Genomic DNA, 21,024 nt, shown 5'->3' on the forward strand with positions numbered 1-21,024 from the left:
AGGTTCGATCCTGACTACGTGCGCCGTCTGTACGGAGTTTGTACGTTCTCCCCGTGACCTGCGTGGGTATTCTCCGAGATCTTCGGTTTCCTCCCACACTCCAAAGACGTGCAGGTTTGTAGGTTAATTGGCTGGGCAAATGTAAAAAATATATAAATTGTCCCTAGTGGGTGTAGGATAGTGTTAGTGTGCGGGGATCGCTGGGCGGCGCGGACCCGGTGGGCCGAAGGGCCTGTTTCTGCGCTGTATCTCTAAAAAAATCTAAATCAGACTGATGCAGGGTCTTGACCCGAAATGTCACCTATTCCTTTTCTCCAGAGATGCTGCCTGACCCGCTGAGTTACTCCAGCGTTTTGTGTCAATGATTCAGTGTAAATCAGCATCTGCTGTTCCCTCCGACACATTTGATAAGGCAAAGCAATCTGAACCTTTGTACATCATTAACCATTCATAAAGTGCTATGAAAGTTCACTTTGCCTCAAGGTTTTGTTTTCATTTGCCATTGTACTTTGTCCAGTTCTGTTCTGGTTCTATTTGCATTCCAGATAAAGCAGATTAATGAGTCACCTGATGTTCCTTGTGCACTCTTGCTGAGCGCATTGGTCACACTGCCCACCTGCAGAGAGTCTTGCACATCAGGCTTGCTGCCAACTGCATTGACGCAAAGGGCGGCCACAAAGGGTGGCGCGGCGGTAGAGTTGCTGCCTTGCGGCGCCGGTGATCCTGGTTCAATCCCGACCACGGGCGCTGTCTGCGCGGAGTTTGTACGTTCTCCTCGTGACCGCGGCCGCCATTGGTGGAGCGGGAGCACGTGGCCGCTGGCTGGGTGAGGTCACGTGGGGCGCGGGGCGGTGACGTCACCTTGTCCCGTATTTGGGAGTGAGGAAGTTGGCAACCCTATTTGGGATGGTGTGAATATGTAAAACATTCCTTCACAGAGGTTTACGGCAGTTGCTTGCTTTATACCTCATTAGCAGCTCTCTCGGATGTATCTGACCACAGGTGTCGCCCCACCTGCTGCGTCCAACTTCATGGAAAGAACAGATGCACAGAAACCACTTTTTAGTTTAGTTTAACTTAGAGATACAGTGTGGAAACAGGCCCTTCAACCCATGGAGGCGGGGCCGAAGAGCGATCCCCCACATTAACACCATCCTGCATACACTAGGAACAATTTCTACATTGACACCAAGCCAACTACGGTGGCGCAGCGGTAGAGTTGCTGCCTTACAGCGAGTGCAGCGCCGGAGACTCAGGTTCGATCCTGACTACGGGCGCCGTCTGTACGGAGTTTGTACGTTCTCCCCGTGACCTGCGTGGGTTTTCTCCGAGATCTTCGGTTTCCTCCCACACTCCAAAGACGTGCAGGTATCTAGGTTAATTGACTGGGTAAATGTAAAAATTGTCCCTTGTGTGTGTAGGATAGTGTTAATGTGCGGGGATCGCTGGGCGGCGCGGACTCGGTGGGCCGAAGGGCCTGTTTCCGCGCTGTATCTCTAAATCTATAAAAAAAAATCTAAACCCACGAAGCTGTACGCCTTTTGGAGATCTTTGGAGTGTGGGAGGAAACCAAAGATCTTGGGGGGAAAACCCAGGGAGAAGGTGTAAACTCTGGGAACAGACCACACCCGGTGTCAGGATGGAACCGGGGTCTCTGGCGCTGCGAGGCATCAACTCTGCCGCTGCGCCACCGTACCGTCCCTGCCTGTCGCAAGTTCGTGGCTCACTGCAGGAGTCTCCGATGTGACAATAGACAATAGACAATAGGTGCAGGAGGAGGCCATCCGGCCCTTCGAGCCAGCACCGCCATTCAATGTGATCATGGCTGATCATTCTCAATCAGTACCCCGTTCCTGCCTTCTCCCCATACCCCCTGACTCCACTATCCTTAAGAGCTCTATCTAGCTCTCTCTTGAATGCATTCAGAGAATTGGCCTCCACTGGCTTCTGAGGCAGTGAATTCCACAGATCCACAACTCTCTGACTGAAAAAGTTTTTCCTCATCTCAGTTCTAAATGGCCTACCCCTTATTCTTAAACTGTGGCCCCTTGTTCTGGACTCCCCCAACATTGGGAACATGTTTCCTGCCTCTAACGTGTCCAACCCCTTAATAATCTTATACGTTTCGATAAGATCTCCTCTCATCCTTCTAAATTCCAGTGTATACAAGCCTAGTCGCTCCAGTCTTTCAACATATGACAGTCCCGCCATTCCGGGAATTAACCTAGTAAACCTATGCTGTGGACTCGGAGCGGGATGAAAATTCCCTTCATGACCCACCTGGTCCTCCTGCATGAAACGCCATCGGATCCACGGAACTTTGATCTGTCGCTGAACTGAGCAAGCAAGGTCCCTCTTGCTGTGGGAGGAATGTCGGAAACTTTGGGCCACTGCACCCTTTAACTTTACATTTTTTTCTAAGGAATGAATTGCTACGTTTAAATATTTACACAGCAGGAGAGATGGCGGTTCATGATAAAGCAGCCTCGTGATATATTCCCGTTGATTATGACTGGGCTCGGATTCCTCATTGTTTCTCCTCCAACTTCCATTGAAATTAAACGCTGCCGTTTACTGTCGATCCGTGGTTCAATCTTGCTCTTGTTTACACGGTCAGATGACTGTTGGACTGGAATTGGGGCGGAAAGGACAAGGCTAAAGTTTAGTTTGGTCTAGAGATATAGACGTAAATAGGCCATTCGGCTCACTGAGTCAATAGACAATAGGTGCAGGTGTAGGCCATTCGGCCCTTCGAGCCAGCACCCCCATTCAATGTGATCATGGCTGATCATTCTCAATCAGTACCCCGTTCCTGCCTTCTCCCCATACCCCCTGACTCTGCTATCCTTAAGAGCTCGATCGAGCTCTCTCTTGAATGCATTCAGAGAATTGGCCTCCAATGCCTTCTGAGGCAGTGAATTCCACAGATTTACAACTCTCTGACTGAAAAGGTTTTTCCTCATCTCAGTTCTAAATGGCCTACCCCTTATTCTTAAACTGTGGCCCCTGGTTCTGGACTCCCCCAACATTGGGGACATGTTTCCTGCCTCTAACGTGTCCAACCCCTTAATAATCTTATATGTTTCGATAAGATCCCCTCTCATCCTTCTAAATTCCAATGTATACAAGCCGAGCCGCTCCAGTCTTTCAACATACGACAGTCCCGCCATTCCAGGAATTAACCTGGTAAACCTACGCTGCACGCCCTCAATAGCAAGAATATCCTTCCTCAAATTTGGAGACCAAAACTGCACACAGTACCCCAGTTGCAGTCTCACTAGGGCCCTGTACAACTGCAGAAGGACCTCTCTGCTCCACGTGCACTTGCACTATCCTGCACACACTGGCGGCAATTTGCAATTTGCAGAAGCCAATGAACCTACAAACCCGCACGTCTTTGGGATGTGGTAGGAAACAGAAGCATTCGGAGGAAACCCACGCAGGTCACGGGGTGGCGTGCAAGCTGCGTTCAGACAACGCCCGGGGTCAGGATCGAACCCGGGTCTCCAGCGCTGTGAGGCAGTAGCACTACAGCTCTCTGTTCACACAGAGAGTGGTGAATCTTCACACAGAGAGTGGTGAATCTTCACAGAGAGTGGTGAATCTTCACACAGAGAGTGGTGAATCCTCACACAGAGAGTGGTGAATCTGTGGAATTCTCTGCCACAGAAGGTAGTTGAGGCCAGTTCATTGGCTATATTTAAGAGGGTATTAGATGTGGCCCTTGTGGCTAAAGGGATCAGGGGGTATGGAGAGAAGGCAGGTACGGGATACTGAGTTGGATGATCAGCCATGATCACATTGAATGGCGGTGCAGGCTCGAAGGGCCGAATGGCCTACTCCTGCACCTATTTTCTATGTTTCTATGTTTCTACCCGCTGCGCCACCGTGCCGCACGTTGTGAGACCCTGCAGTTTAGTTGTGTTCCGGCTGCAGTGTCTGGGTGACAGATTTGGTTGCACTCTCTCCACCACCTCATTCCGCCAGATTTCTTCCCTGCTGTTATCAGACAACTCAACCATCCCATCATGGACTAGAGAGTGGACCTGACCTACCAGCTACTTTATCGGAGACCTTCGAACTACCTTTAATTGGGCTCCACTGGACTTTATCTTGCACTAAACATTATTCCCTCTATCCTGCATCTGTACGGGCGGCACGGTGGCACAGTGGTAGAGTTGCTGCCTTACATCGAATGCAGCGCCGGAGTCTCGGGTTCGATCCTGACTACGGGCGCCGTCTGTACGGAGTTTGTATGTTCTCCCCGTGACCTGCGTGGGTTTTCTCCGAGATCTTCGGTTTCCTCCCACACTCCAAAGACGTACAGGTTTGTAGGTTAATTGACTGGGCAAATGTAAAAATTGTCCCTAGTGTGTGTAGGATAGTGTTAATGTGCAGGGATCGCTGGGCGGCGCGGACTCGGTGGGCCGATGGGCCTGTTTCCGCGCTGTATCTCTAAATTTAAATCTACACTGTGGATGGCTTGATTGTAATCATGTAAAGACAGAAGATTAGGTGTCGACCCATTATTCCTTTTCCCTAGAGATGCTGCCTGACATCTAACTGAGTTACTCCAGCATTCTGTGTCTATCTTCGGTGTAAAGCAGTATCTGCAGTCCTTTCCTATGCACTTGCAATCATGTCCAGTCTATTCATAGCATGTAGGGTTGCCAACTTCCTCAATCCCAAATAAGGGACAAAGTGGTGGAGCGGGAGCACGTGGCCACTGGCTGGGTGAGGTCACGTGGGGCGCGGGGCGGCGACGTTACTCCTTGTCCCGTATTTGGGAGTGAGGAAGTTGGCAACCCTACTAATACCGGACAAGGGCGGTCCCGTACGGGACCAACTAATTTAGCCCAAAATACGGGATGTCCCGACTAATACGGGACAGTTGGCAACCCAAATAGCACGCAACAAATGTTTTTCCCTGTACCTCGGTACACGCCACAATAATGAACGAAACTAATCGAACTGACATCAGTCTGAAGAAGGGTCTCGACCCGAAACGCCACCCATTCCTTCTGTCCTGAGATGCTGCCTGACCTGCTGAGTTACTCCAGCATTTTGTGAATAAATACCTTCGATTTGTACCAGCATCTGCAGATATTTTCTTAAACTAATCGACATCAGTCTGGATCAAAATTTTAGTCTGAAGAAGGGTCTCGACCCGAAATGTCACCCATTCCTTCTCTCCAGAGATGCTGCCTGACCTGCTGAGTTACTCCAGCATTTTCTGATACCTTCAGTCTGTTGGTTCAGGGCTTCCACGCACATTAATTATGACCCTGCTTTTGAGATATTTGAGAGTTTGGGCATGTACATTTTCGATTCATTCCAGTTCAGTTTCTTGCCAGTTCCGTGTACCGAGACGAGGTACAGTGAAAGGCTTTTGTTGCGTGACAACCAGCCAGCGGAAAGACAATGCACGATTACAATCGATCCATTTGCTGTGAAGAAATTGAATAAAGTTCAGTGCATGGTAATGAATGGACTGAGTGCGGGCAGGTGGGGACGAAACTAAATAACCTATACCGGAGGCGAATAGGAGAGTCGCCGAGCTTGTGGAAGGACGAGCTTGTAGCAGAGGGGAGTAAGCAGTGTGCGAATGATGGAGCCTAGGACAGACAGCCAGATCAGTTCTCTCTGTGGAAAATATCCAAGGTCAGAAAACTAGGCAAACAGTGATGTCTATTTATAAAATCTCAGCCTGCGGGAGAGATCCCTATGGTAACCAAAGTAATTCACTCCATTGAACGATGCAGCAGGCAAGATCTGCTGCTGATGTAATATGTATGGATGCAGCAGAGAGTTGCTGGGACAAGTGGTGTCTTCATGTGGGGGGGGGGGGGGAGACACAACATGCTGGAGTAACTCAGCGGGACAGGCAGCATCTCTGCAGAGAAGGAATGGGTGACGTTTCGGGTCGAGACCCTTCTTCAGACTGCCCTGACTTACATGATCTCCTGGTTGCAAAAATCCCCCCTCCCCCACTGACCTTTCTGTCTGTCCTGGGCCTCCTCCGTTGTCAGAGTGACCCAACACAAATTGGAGGGAAAAAAAACTGCCGATGCTGGTTTAAATGGAAGGTAGACACTAAATGCTGGAGTAACTCAGCGGGTCAGGCAGCATCTCGGGAGAGAAGGAATGGGTGACGTTTCGGGTCGAGACCCTTCTTCAGACTGATGTCAGGGGAGGGGGGGGGGGGACAAAGGTAGAATGTAGTTGGAGACAGGAAAACATGGCGGCACGGTGGCGCAGCGGTAGAGTTGATGCCTTACAGCAAATGCAGCGCCGGAGACTCAGGTTCGATCCTGACTACGGGCGCCGTCTGTACGGAGTTTGTACGTTCTCCCCGTGACCTGCGTGGGTTTTCTCCGAGATCTTCGGTTTCCTCCCACACTCCAAAGACGTTCAGGTTTGTAGGTTAACTGACTGGGTAAATGTTAAAAAGAATTGTCCCTAGTGGGTGTAGGATAGTGTTTGTGTGCGGGGATCGCTGGGCGGCGCGGACTAGGTGGGCCGAAGGGCCTGTTTCCGCGCTGTATCTCTAAATCTAAAAAAAAAATCTAAAGACTAATGGGAGAACTGGGAAGGGGGAGGAGGGGATAGAGAGGGAAAGCAGGGACTATCTGAAGTTAACAGCACCTGTATTTGGCTTGGGCAGCTTACCAATATTGACCTCTCTAACTTCAAGTAACGCTTGCTTTCCACCCGTCCCCCATCCTAGTTCTCCTACTAGTTTATAGAGTCATAACGTGTCCAAAGACAGGCAGCTCGTTTTGTTACAAATACCTATGAGAGAGAGAAGCGAGTGTTTCCGAACTTCTAAATTAATTAACCATATAACCATATAACAACTACAGCACGGAAACAGGCCCGTTCGGCCCTACCAGTCCACGCCGACCACTCTCCCTGACCTAGTCTCATCTACCTGCACTCAGACCATAACCCTCCAATCCCCTCCCATCCATATACCTATCCAATTTACTCTTAAATAATAAAATCGAGCCTGCCTCCACCACTTCCGCCGGAAGCTCATTCCACACAGCCACCACCCTCTGAGTAAAGAAGTTACCCCTCATGTTACCTCTAAACTTTTGTCCCTCAATTCTGAAGCTATGTCCCCTTGTTGGAATCTTCCCCACTCTCAAAGGGAAAAGCCTACCCACGTCAACTCTGTCCGTCCCTCTCAAAATTAAAAAAACCTCTATCAAGTCCCCCCTCAACCTTCTACGCTCCAAAGAATAAAGACCCAACCTGCTCAACCTCTCTCTGTAGCTTAAGTGCTGAAACCCAGGCAACATTCTAGTAAATCTCCTCTGTACCCTCTCCATTTTGTCGACATCCTTCCTATAATTTGGCAACCAGAACTGCACACCATACTCCAGATTCGGCCTCACCAATGCCCTGTACAATTTTAACATTACATCCCAACTTCTATACTCGATGCTCTGATTTATAAAGGCAAGCATACCAACGCCTTCTTCACCACCCTATCCACATGAGATTCCACCTTCAGGGAACAATGCACAGTTATTCCCAGATCCCTCTGTTCCACTGCATTCCTCAATTCCCTAATTGGGGTGGAACACTCTCCAAGGCAGACGTAACGCCCACCGTTTGACCAATTTTCACAAAATGTTAAATGTTCAGCTCGACATAGATTACCACATAGATTACCACATCTACACCAAACCCAAACCTATCAGTTGTAGACGAGGGCATTCGATTCAATTTGACAGATGTGTATAGCAATTCATTCTTCATAGGAGCAAAGAGGTCCTTCTACAGTTGTACAGGGCCCTAGTGAGACCGCACCTGGAGTACTGTGTGCAGTTTTGGTCTCCAAATTTGAGGAAGGATATTCTTGCTATTGAGGGCGTGCAGCGTAGGTTTACTAGATTAATTCCCGGGATGGCGGGACTGTCATATGTTGAAAGACTGGAGCGACTAGGCTTGTATACACTGGAATTTAGAAGGATGAGAGTAGATCTTATTAGAAAAGTATAAGATTATTAAGGGGTTGGACACGTTAGAGGCAGGAAACATGTTCCCAATGTTGGGGCAGTCCAGAACAAGGGGCCACAGTTTAAGAATAAGGGGTAGGCCATTTAGAACTGTGATGAGGAAAAACTTTTTCAGTCAAAGAGCTGTGAATCTGTGGAATTCTCTGCCTCAGAAGGCAGTGGAGGCCAATTCTCTGAATGCGTTCAAGAGAGAGCTGGATAGAGCTCTTAAGGATAGCGGAGTCAGGGGGTATGGGGAGAAAGCAGGAACGGGGTACTGATTGAGAATGATCAGCCATGATCACATTGAATGGCGGTGCGTGCTGGCTCGAAGGGCCGAATGGCCTCCTCCTGCACCTATTGTCTATTGTCTATTGTTCCCTCGCACAATTAAAGCGTGGAATAGTCTTGACCCTACTATGTTACTCAATCAGACGCAACTACATTTAAGGCAGCTCTTCTTCCCCAAGAAGCCCTTCTTGCTTAAGTCCATACTCGCCACCTCCAGTTTAAATTCCATTTGGAATATTTTAGAGGACCCAGAACCAAGTGACACAGTGTGGAAACAGGCTTTTTTACTGCACCTCGATCGGTACACGTGACAATAAATGAAACTGAAGACGGACATAAAATGCTGGAGTAACTCAGCGGGACAGGCAGCATCTCTGCACAGAAGGAATGTGTGACGTTTCGGGTCGAGGCCCTTCTTCAGATTGAACTGAACTATTTTCCGGTTGCAGCCAAGTATTTTACACCACCCTCACCCCTGGGGTTGCCAACTTCCTCGCTCCCAAATACGGGACAAGGTGACATCGCCGTCCCCACGTGGCCTCACCCAGTCAGCGGCCACGTGCTCCCGCTCCACCAATGGCGGCCGCCATTGGTGGAGCGGGAGCGGGTGGCCGCTGGCTGGGTGAGGTCGCGTGGGGCGCGGGGCGCTGACGTCACCCTTTGTCCCGTATTTGGGAGCGAGGAAGTTGGCAACCCTAGTCTTGGTTTTGCCTATTGCCTGTTATGCAACACGGCTTATCACACTCCAAAATGGCAAGGAATTTTGGAGTTGAGTGGAATGTGCCATTTAACAACAGGAATCCCACTAGGAACGCAGAAATACATCCCCCCAGACCTGGTGCATTCCAGGCACAGAATCCACCAGTGTTAGGGTTGGTGAAGCAGTAGGTTGTTTCTCCTTCTTTGTCTCTCTCTCTTTCTTTCTCTGTATGTCTCTCTCTCTCAGTCTCTGTGTCTCCCTCTCTCACTCTCTCCCCCTCTACCCTTCTGCCTCTCTCTCTGCCTGTCTCTCTGTCTCTCTCTTTCTCTCCGCCTGTCTCTCACTGTCTCCATCTCTCCATCTGTCTCTGTCTCTGTCTCTGTGTCTCTGTCTCTGTCTCTGACTCTCTCTCCTGTCTGCCTCTCTGCCTCTCACTCTGTCTCTCTCTCTGTCCCTCTCTCTGTCTCTCTCTCTGTCTGCCTCTCTCTTGCTCTCTTTCTCGATCTGCCTGTCTCTCTCTCTCTCCCCTGACTGCTCCTCTCTCTGTCTGTCTCTGTCTCTCCCTCTTTCTGTCTGCCCGTCTTTCTCTCTGTCTCCCCGTCTTTCTCTCTGTCTCTCCTGTCTGCCCCTCTGTCTCTGTCTCTGTCTCTGTCTCTGTCTCTGTCTCTGTCTCTGTCTCTGTCTCTGTCTCTGTCTCTGTCTCTGTCTCTCTCTCTCTGTCTCTCTCTCTGTCTCTCTCTCTGTCTCTCTCTCTGTCTCTCTCTCTCTCTCTCTCTCTCTCTCTCTCTCTCTCTCTCTCTCTCTCTCTCTCTCTCTCTCTCTCTCTCTCTCTCTCTCTCTCTCTCTCTCTCTCTCTCTCTCTCTCTCTCTCTCTCTCTCTGTCTCTCTGTCTCTCTCTCTGTCTCTCTCTCTCTGTCCGTCTGCCTCTCCAGCTGTTCTGCAACTGACTGTAAGCACGTGACACTGGAAATGACATGAAACGTGGCCAACTATTTTTCCCATCCCCTCTCCTGGATGAACTCAAATCACCTGAGTGTATTCTGAGCAAGCTGTGGGAGAAAAGTCTTTAACACCCACCCCCCTCTGTGTTCCCCTCCCCCTCTGTGTTCCCCTCCCCCTCTGTGTCCCCCCCCTCTCTGTCCCCCCCCTCCCCCTCCCCCGCACATTGTAGCCCTCTGTTGCTCTGAAGGGTGAGGTGATGTACCTGGGCTTACGATGGAATTCAGTGGTGTGTGTGAGAGCCACTGGAATTCACGGCCCCTGAAAGGAACGTGTGTGATTATTGCTTCCGCCCTCACCTCACTTGCTACTGACAGGCACCAACCGGTGACTGTGTTTGTCTCGCCCGCCTCAAAACCACAGCATCTGGAGTATTGGGACCATCTCCCCCAACCCCCCATCTCCAAGACCTGAAACTACAGCACGGTGGCGCAGCGGTAGAATTGCTGCCCCACAGCGCCAGGCACCCGGGTTCGATCCTGACCACGGGCGCCCTCTGTGTGCGGAGATTGTCCGTTCTCCCCGTGACCGTGTGGGCTTTCCCCGGGCGGTCCAAGTTTCGTAAGTTCCAGGAGCAGAATTAGGCCATTCGGCCCATCATGTCAACTCCGCCATTCAATCACGGCTGATCTATCTCTCCCTCTCAATCTCATTCTCCTGCCTTCGCCCCCATAAAGCTTTTCACTGTACCTCGGCACATGTGACAATAAACTAAACTCTAATTGATAATCGCTGGCACCCGTACTTACAAGAATCTGTCCATCTCTGCCTTAAAAATATCCGTTGACTCGCCCTCCACAGCCGCCTAAGGCTACGAAATTGCACAGATTTACCACCTTCTGACTGAAGAAATCCCTCCTCATCTCCTTTCTGAAGGTGTGTCCTTTTACTCTGAGGCTGTGGTCTCTGATCGAAGACTCTCCCACCAGTGGAAACATGCTCTCCACCTCCACTCTGTCCAGTTCCTACGCGTACAGACACGGGTTTGAGCGACTGGCAGAATGGATTTAATGGCGGGGCTGCAGAAGACTATTTAGTTTAGTTTAGAGATACCACACGGAAACAGGCCCTTCTGCCCACCCAGTCCGCGCCAACCTGCGATCCCCGCACATTAACACTACCCTTCACACACTAGGGACAAGTTACACGTACACCAAGCCAATTAGCCTACATACCTGTTCGTCTTTGGAGTGTGGGAGGAAACCGAAGATCTCGGAGAAAACCCACGGGGGGAGCTTACAAACGGCGTACAGACAGCACCTGTAGTCGGGGTCGAACCCGGGTCTCTGGCGCTGTAAGCGCTGTAAGGCAGCAACTCTACCGCTGCGCCACTGTGACCGCCCACTAGCGCTATCTGCAATTCTGCCACTTCGAACCCGGGCAGAATACATTCTATTTCACACGTTGGTGTCTACTTAGTGAATCCGGGCGGGAGACAGTCCAGGGTCTTGCAAACCCTGGAGCTGTGTGCTCGTTAAAACCATCAATTGCATTTCAAACCTCGTCTGCAGTAACGGAATGTCGTTAACAGCCCGTGGTAGCCTCGAGCTAAAATGGACCATATCAACTTTTTAAAAATTAAAATGGCGAAACAAGATTTAAAAAATACTTCTCCAGTTTCTGGGTCCAAAACGTCACCCATCCACCTTCTCCGGGGATGCTGAGTTACACCAGCTCGTTGTGTCGTTTTTTCTTTGTAGACCTTTGTTAGATAGAGCTCTGGAGGCTAGTGGAATCAAGGGAAAATTGGGAGAAGGCAGGTACGGGGTACTGATTGAGAATGATCAGCCATGATCACATTGAATGGCAGTGCTGGCTCGAAGGGCCAAATGGCCTCCTCCTGCACCTATTTTCCATGTTTCTATGTTTCCAACCAGCATCTGCAGTCCCTCATGTCAGCATCTGTGGAGCGAATGGATGGGTGATTAACCCTTTTTCAGAGGCTCGGTTTAGCAGATGGGCGGGAGTTTATGTCCATAAGTGGTAGGAACAGAATCAGGCCATTTGGCCCATCAAGTCTACTCCGCCATTCAATCATGGTTGATCTATCTTCCCCACACTAATTGAGGATCTATCTATCTCTGCCTTAAAAATATCCATTGACTTGGTCTCCACTGCCTTCTGTGGCAATGAATTCCACCGATTCACCACCCTCTGACGAACAAAATTCCTCCTCATCTCCGTCCTTTCACCCTGAAGCTGTGACCTCTAGTCCTGGACTCTCCCACTGGTGGAAACATCCTCTCCACATCCATCCACTCTATCCAGGCCATTCACTCTTGGGTAAGTTTCAATGAGGTGTCCCCCCCCCATCCATCTAAACTCCAGCGAGTACAGGCCCAGTGCCGTCAAACACTCATCGTATGTCAACCCACTCATTCCTGGGATCATTTTCGTAAACCTCCTCTGGACCCTCTCCAGAGACAGCACATTCTTCCTCTGCAATCTTCCAGCTTGTGGCTTTTTTTTAGTTTAGCTTTGAGATACAGCGCGGAAACAGGCCCTTTCGGCCCACCGGGTCCGCGCCGACCAGCGATCCCCGCACACTAACACGAGGGACAATGTTTACATTTACCCAGCCAATTAACCGACAAACCTGCACGTCTTTGGATCGTGGGAGGAAACTGACGATCTCGGAGAAATCCCACGCAGGTCACGGGGAGAACGTATAAACTCCGTGGTCGGGATCGAACCCGAGTCTCCAGCGCTGCATTCGCTGTAAGGCAGCAATTCTACCGCTGCGCCACTGTGCAGCGGTGGAGTTTAGTTGGATGTAAATGGTGTGGAGCTTCGGGGTTCTGTACCTCCTGCCTGATGGTGGCAATGAGAAGAAGGCACGGGCCAGGGTGGTGGGGATCTGTGATGGTAGGTGCCGCCATCTTGAAGCGGTGCCTCATGCAGATGCTGCCAACGGTGGGGCGGGATGTGGCCTCGATGCACCTGGAGACTTTTAACTTAGTTTACTTTAGTTTAGAGATACAACGTGGAAACAGGCCCTTCGGCCCACCGAGTCCGCGCCGACCAGCGATCTACGCACACTGGGACTATCCTACACACACTAGGGACAATCTACACTTATCCCCAGCCAATTAACCTACAAACCTGCACTTCTTTGGAGCGCGGGAGGAAGCCGAAGATCTCGGAGAAATCCCACGCAGGTCACGGGGAGAGAATGTACAAACTCCCCGTACAGAAAAGCACCCGTAGTCGGGATCGAACTGGTGTCTCTGGCGCTGTGAGGCAGCAACTCTACCGCTGCGCCACCGGGTCTCCTGGTTCCTCCAGCTCTTTGATGTTTGCTTTGTTCCATGCTACACTGCCATGCTTGGTGGGGCTGGGGACTGTGCTCATTGTATGGAACACAGTGATCCCTCCACCTGCTCTATGTGAGACAGGGTGTTATCCAACAAACACTCATTACATATAGACCGTTCGTCTCCCCTCAAGTCAATTGAGCAGGCGGTTTTCTAATTGCCTTGAGTGTTCTGCACTTAAAACTAGAAATTATCTTGCAAAACTTGTCTTGTGAAAGTATTGGGTGACACACTAGGGTGTGGACCATTCTCAAGTGTTTGAGGGCAGGTAGACGACGTTGGTTGGTCGGTCTGAGGCCACCTATCATTAAAGACAGACACAAAATGCTGCAGTAACTCAGAGGGTCAGGGGGAATCTCTGGAGAAAAGGAATAGGGGTTGAGACCCTTCTTAGTTCCTTTGTGTTCGGCGTTGCTGTCTATAATTGTCACAGGAGAGTTCCCCTTTCATTCTCTGTCTCTTTGTTCCCTCCGTGTTATCTCTGCACTGAGTGAGAGAGCTGCCATTGGTGTCCATTTTGGGCCTCTGCATCCCCAGAGATTTGCGGAAGATCAGAGACCCGGGCTCGATCCCGACCACGGGCGCTTGTCTGTGCGGAGTTTGTATGTTCTCCCCGCGACCCGCGACGGTTTTTCCCCCTAAGATCTTCGGTTTTGTCCCACGCTCCAAAGACGGTGACGGGAATGTTGGCACTGTCGGGTCGTGCGGTGGAACAGTGGAGCGTCAGGCGTTTCTCAGCCGCCCATCGGGTGCGTGGGACACGACACGAGACGATACGATAGAACTTTATTGATCCCAGGAGGGAAATTGGTCTGCCAACAGTCAGACTGTAAATCACAACTAGAGACATGAACCGTGAAATTAAAGTGATGAGTGGAAAGTCCAGGATTGGGGGGGTGCAAAGATGGGGGTGGGGGGGGTGGGGGGGGGTGGGGTGGGGGGGGGGAGTCAGACTCAGTCTACCCCACGATAGAAGGGGGAGGAGGTGTACAGTTTGATGGCCGCAGGGATAAAGGATCTCCCTTATTGAAACGTATAAGACGGCGGCACGGTAGCGCAGCGGTAGAGTTGCTGCTTTACAGCGAATGCAGCGCCGGAGACTCAGGTTCGATCCTGACTACGGGTGCTGCACTGTAAGGAGTTTGTACGTTCTCCCCGTGACCTGCGTGGGTTTTCTCCGAGATCTTCGGTTTCCTCCCACACTCCAAAGACGTACAGGTATGTAGGTTAATTGGCTGGGTAAATGTAAAAATTGTCCCTAGTGGGTGTAGGATAGTGTTAATATACGGGGATCGCTGGGCGGCACGGACTTGGAGGGCCGAAAGGGCCTGTTTCCGGCTGTATGTATATGATATGATATGATATGATATGATATGATATGATATGATATACGTATAAGAATCTCAATCAGTTAATACGTTATCGAAAGGGAGAATGGTCGGCGTGGACTGGTAGGGCCGGACAGGCCTGTTTCCATGCTGTAGTTGTTATATGTTATATGTTATATGAAATGTATAAGATTATTAAGATCTTATCGAAACGTATAAGATTATTAAGATCTTATCGAAACGTATAAGATTATTAAGATCTTATCGAAACGTATAAGATTATTAAGATCTTATCGAAACGTATAAGATTATTAAGGGGTTGGACACGTTAGAGGCAGGAAACATGTTCCCAATGTTGGGGGAGTCCAGAACCAGGGGCCACAGTTTAAGAATAAGGGGTAGGCCATTTAGAACTGAGATGAGGAAAAAAAAATTCAGTCAGAGAGTTGTGAATCTGTGGAATTCTCTGCCTCAGAGGGCAGTGGAGGCCAATTCTCTGAATGCATTCACGAGAGAGCTAGATAGAGCTCTTAAGGATAGCGGAGTCAGGGGGTATGGGGAGAAGGCAGGAACGGGTACTGATTGAGAATGATCAGCCATGATCACATTGAATGGTGGTGCTGGCTCGAAGGGCCGAATGGCCGAATGGCCTCCTCATGCACCTATTGTCTATTGTCTATATTGTCTGTTGCTGAAGGGGCTCCTCAGGTTGACCAGCGTGTCATGGAGGGGGCGAGCTGTATTGTCCAGGACGCTCCGCAGTTTGAGGAGCGTCCTCCTCTCCAAGCCCCCCCCCCCCCCCCGTGAATCCAACTCCGCCCCCAGGACGGAGCCAGCCTTCCTGACGAGTTTGTTGATCCTATTGGCATCCGCGGCCTTCGCCCTGCTGCCCCAGCGCATGGCAGCGAAGAAGATGGCGCTGGCTACCTCCAATTGGTAAACACATCTGCAGCATCTTACGTTGAAGGAGCGGGGCCTTCTCAAAAAGTACAGCCGGCTCTGTCCCTTGTTGTACAGGGCCTCAGCGTTCCTGGACCAGTCCAGTTTACCCTCCAGGTACACTCCAAGGTAGTTGTACTGCCCGGTAAACTGCACGTCTACACCATTAGATTTTTTAGATTTAGAGATACAGCGCGGAAACAGGCCCTTCGGCCCACCGGGTCTGCACCGCCCAGCGATCCCCGCACATTAACACTATCCTACACACACTAGGGACAATTTTTTTAAACATTTGCCCAGCCAATTAACCTACACGTCTTTGGAGTGTGGGAGGAAACCGAAGATCTCGGAGAAAACCCACGCAGGTCACGGGGAGAACGTACAAACTCCGTACAGACGGCGCCCGTAGTCAGGATCGAACCTGAGTCTCAGGCGCTGCATTCGCTGTAAGGCGGCAACTCTACCGCTGCGCCACCATGCCACCATTGCTGGAGACATGGGGTGTTCCTCTCCTCATAAAGTCCCCCGCCACTCAACAACGTCGTTGAATGCACCTCTGCCTTCGGCTTCCCCCCCCCCCCCCCCCTCACTGATGTAGCCCACCACTGCGGAGAGGATGAAGTGACTGCAAACTGGTGGTGGGTTTGGGGTGGAGAGCGCGAGGTGCGGATAAATCGTTGGCCGCAGCAGATGCTGAATCGCAATCAGTTTGCACGTCTGCCAGAGTTGGCGATTTTAACAAGTCCTCGGGCTGCATGTCGGGAGATTTATCTCTTCCCCCGTCCCCAAGGACGTCTATTTATAGAGAAAGAAAATGAAAAGCAGACTTTTAAAACCCGTGAAGGATTTAGCATTCGCTGTGAAAGCCAGCTCGTGGAGGTCTTTCAGTGAGACATTCTTCTTGGAATAAGATGTTGCTGACGTTATTTGTCACTCTTTCGAAAAGATGTACTGAACGTTCACGTCTGACCCGTCTGAAGAAGGGTCTCGACCCGAAACGTCACCCATTCCTTCTCACCCGAGATGCTGCCTGACCTGCTGAGTTACTCCAGCATTTTGTGAATAAATACCTTCAATTTGTACCAGCATCTGCAGTTATTTTCTTATACTGAATGTTCAGGGTCGGATCGAGATTTGATGGTGGTTGTTCGATTGGAGTTACAAGGAACCAAGGCAAATTCCTTGTATGTATAAATAGACAATAGACAAAAGGTGCAGGAGTAGGCTGTTCGGCCCTTCGAGCCAGCACCACCATTCAATGTGATCACAGCTGATCGTTCACAATCAGTACCCCGTTCCTGCCTTCTCCCCATACCCCCTGACTCCGCTATCCTTAAGAGCTCTATCTAACTCAACAGAAGGGGCACCTGGATTTGAACCAGGGACCTCTTGATCTGCAGTCTTTAAGAGCACTATCTAACTCAACAGAGGGGGCACCCGGATTTGAACCAGGGACCTCTTGATCTGCAGTCAAATGCTCTACCACTGAGCTACACCCCCAAATCTTGGCTAATAAAATTTATTCAATTCAATTCGATTCAATTCAGACGATGGACCATTTAGCAAACACACAAAGTGCTGAAGTACCTCAGCGGGCCATTCAGCCTCTGTGGAGGGAAATGGACACACGTTTTTTCTTCTCGTTTATTATATTGTTCACTGTGTGTTATGTTTACATATTCTGTTGTGCTGCTGGATGTAAGAATTTCATTGTTCTATCTGGGACAAATGACAATGAAACACGTAGTTCAAACCGAAGATAGGCACAAAATGCTGGAGTAACTCAGCGGGACAGGCAGCGTCTCTGGACTAGTCTGAAGACGGATCTCAACCTGAAACGCCACCCATTCCTTCCCTCACCAGAGATGCTGCCTGTGAGGGTCAAACACTCTTGACTCTTGGTCGCAGGGAGAACGTGCAAACTCCGTACAGACGGCACCCGTATTCAGGATCGAACCAGAGTCTTTGGCACCGCAAGGAAACAACTCTACCGCTGCGATGCTCTAACGGGCAGGCGATGCTTTGGGTTGGGACCCTTTCTCAGACTGATAACGGGGGACGTGGGGGGGGGGGGGGGGATTGGTGGAGAAAGCTGGAAAAGAGATCTGGAGGTGAGATAAGGTCTGGCGAGTAATAGGTGGGTACAGGTTTGTGAGAATGGGAGATGGGTGGAGTGACAATAGACAATAGACAATAGACAATAGGTGCAGGAGTAGGCCATTCAGCCCTTCGAGCCAGCACCGCCATTCAATGCGATCATGGCTGATCACTCTCAATCAGTACCCCGTTCCTGCCTTCTCCCCATACCCCCTCACTCCGCTATCCTTAAGAGCTCTATCCAGCTCTCTCTTGAAAGCATCCAACGAACTGGCCTCCACTGCCTTCTGAGGCAGAGAATTCCACACCTTCACCACTCTCTGACTGAAAAAGTTCTTCCTCGTCTCCGTTCTAAATGGCCTACCCCTTATCCTTAAACTGTGGCCCCTTGTTCTGGACTCCCCCAACATTGGGAACATGTTTCCTGCCTCTAATGTGTCCAATCCCCTAATTATCTTATATGTTTCAATAAGATCCCCCCTCATCCTTCTAAATTCCAGTGTATACAAGCCCAATCGCTCCAGCCTTTCAACATACGACAGTCCCGCCATTCCGGGAATTAACCTAGTGAACCTACGCTGCACGCCCTCCATAGCAAGAATATCCTTCCTCAAATTTGGAGACCAAAACTGCACACAGTACTCCAGGTGCGGTCTCACCAGGGCCAGGTACAACTGTAGAAGGACCTCTTTACTCCTATACTCAACTCCTCTTGTTACGAAGGCCAACATTCCAAAGGCTAGAGATGAAAAGAAGCCAAAAGGGTATCGGATAAAGAGAGGAGCGAAGTGCAAAGCAGGGGGGAGGGATAGAGGTGGAAGGGGAACGAGGGAGGGGGATAAAGGGAATTGGGGACTGGGAGATGTGTGTACCCAGGAGGGGTAAGAAGAGGATGACTGGATCATTGTTAGATCATTATGAATTAATGGAGAATCTGCTCTAATTTAAAATGGTTGCACAGTATTTACACTGGTTATTATTTCCTCCTTTCCCCACGCATTCACCACACAGTTCCCCCTCCATCCCTCCGAAACATATGAAACATATAAGATAATTAGGGGATTGGACACATTAGAGGCAGATAACATGTTCCCAATGTTGGGGGAGTCCAGAACAAGGGGCCACAGTTTGAGAATAAGGGGTAGGCCATTTAGAACGGAGATGAGGAAGAACTTTTTCAGTCAGAGGGTGGTGAAGGTGTGGAATTCTCTGCCTCAGAAGGCAGTGGAGGCCAGTTCGTTGGATGCTTTCAAGAGAGAGCTGGATAGAGCTCTTAAGGATAGCGGAGTGAGGGGGTATGGGGAGAAGGCAGGAACGGGGTACTGATTGAGAGTGATCAGCCATGATCGCATTGAATGGCGGTGCTGGCTCGAAGGGCTGAATGGCCTACTCCTGCACCTATTGTCTATTGTCTATTGTCTATTGTCTATTGATATAAATCCTGCTGTGAGTTTAGTTTAGTTTAGTTTAGAGATACAGCGCGGAAACAGGCCCTTCAGCCCACCGAGGCCCCACCGACCGGCGATCCCCGCACGCTAACACTATCCCTCACACACTAGGGACGATTTACATTTGCACCAAGCCAATTAACCGACAAACCTGTGCGCCTTTGGAGTGTGGGAAGAAGCAGAGGATCTCGGAGAAAACCCACACAGGTCACGGGGAGAAGGTACAAACTCTGTACAGACTGTACCCGAAGTCATGATGGAACCCGGGTCTCTGGCGCTGTAAGGCAGCAACTCTACCGCTGCGCCACCGTTCTTGTTTGAACTAAAATTGTTTGTTCATTGGCTTGGCTTGCAAAGAGCTTTCGGCTCAAGTTAGCAGACGTGTTTACAAAAGAATCAATTTGTACGAGTTCTGTGTACTGTTGGGTGTGTTTGTGCTAATCTCTCTGGTCAAAGATCATTGTATTACTAACAAAGGATGGTGAACATACTTCCCAGCCGCCCGTACTATGCGTCACAGATATAGAGACATGCAGCGTGGAAACAGGCCCTTCAGCCCAACTTGTCCATGCTGCTTTACAGCGAATGCAGCGCCGGAGACTCAGGTTCGATCCTGACTACGGGCGCTGCACTGTAAGGAGTTTGTACGTTCTCCCCGTGACCTGCGTGGGTTTTCTCCGAGATCTTCGGTTTCCTCCCACACTCCAAAGACGTACAGGTATGTAGGTTAATTGGCTGGGTAAATGTAAAAATTGTCCCTAGTGGGTGTAGGATAGTGTTAATGTACGGGGATCGCTGGGCGGCACGGACTTGGTGGGCCGAAAAGGCCTGTTTCCGGCTGTATATATATGATATGATGATATGATATGATATGACCTAGGTTCCCCATCTACTTTAGTCCCACCTGCCTGTGTTGGGCCCATATAATCCTCGAAACCTTTCCTATCCATGTACCTGTCCAAGTGTCCTTTAAATGTTATCATAGTACCTGTGTCAACTGCCTCCTCTGGAAGGTCGTTCCATTTACCCCCCGCCCTTCTGTGTGAAAAAAGATGCCCCTCAGGTTATTTTTCCTCTCACCTTAAACCTATCTGCTCTGCTTCTTAATTCCCCTATTCTCAGTAAAATAAAACTGTGCATTGACCCTATCTGTTCCTCTCCTGATTTTGTACACCTCTATAAGATCATTCCTCCATAAGAGGATAGACAATAGACAATAGGTGCAGGAGGAGGCCATTCGGCCCTTCGAGCCAGCACCACCATTCAATGTGATCATGGCTGATCATTCTCAATTAGTACCCCGTTCCTGCCTTCTCCCCATACCCCATTCAGGATGAGGGGGGATCTTATAGAGGTGCATAAAATCATGAAGGGAGTGGATCGGGTAGATGCCCAGAGTCTCTTGCCCAGAGTAGGTGAATCGAGGACCAGAGGACATAAGTTTAAGGTGAAGGGGAAAAGATTTAATAGGAATCTGAGGAGTAACTTTTTCACACAAAGGGTGGTGGATGTATGGAACAAGCTGCCACAGAAGGTAGTTGAGGCTGGGAATATCCTAACGTTTAACAGTTAGACAGGTTCATGGACAGGGCAGGTTTGGAGGGATATGGACCAAACGCAGGCAGGTGGGACTAGTGTAGCTGGGACATGTTGGCCGGTGTGGGCAAGTTTGAGAATTGAGTTACTGATTGAGAATGATCAGCCATGATCGCATTGAATGGCGGTACTGGCTCGAAGGGCCGAATGGCCTACTCCTGCACCTCTTGTCTATTGTCTATTGTCTAAGTTGGGCCGAAGGGCCTGTTTCCACACTGTATCACTCTATGGCTCCATCCAGTAGGGTTGCCAACTGTCCCGTATTAGCTGGGACATCCTGCATTTTGGGCTAAATTGGTATGTCCC

The 21,024-nt window shown here is 50.0% G+C and overlaps 1 protein-coding gene and 1 non-coding gene across 2 annotated transcripts in view; one reads left to right on the forward strand and one right to left on the reverse strand.

Annotated features, from left to right (window-relative positions):
- Nucleotides 1-21,024, forward strand: part of lasp1 (LIM and SH3 protein 1) — a 116,001-nt gene that overhangs the window by 62,107 nt on the left and 32,870 nt on the right. The gene's annotated exons all lie outside the window — the stretch shown is intronic.
- On the reverse strand, nucleotides 17,006-17,077 carry trnac-gca (transfer RNA cysteine (anticodon GCA)). The gene has a single exon. It is a non-coding gene; the product is annotated as a tRNA-Cys (tRNA).

The sequence above is a fragment of the Rhinoraja longicauda genome, chromosome 29, assembly GCF_053455715.1.
Source record: "Rhinoraja longicauda isolate Sanriku21f chromosome 29, sRhiLon1.1, whole genome shotgun sequence".
Lineage (NCBI taxonomy): Eukaryota > Metazoa > Chordata > Chondrichthyes > Rajiformes > Arhynchobatidae > Rhinoraja > Rhinoraja longicauda.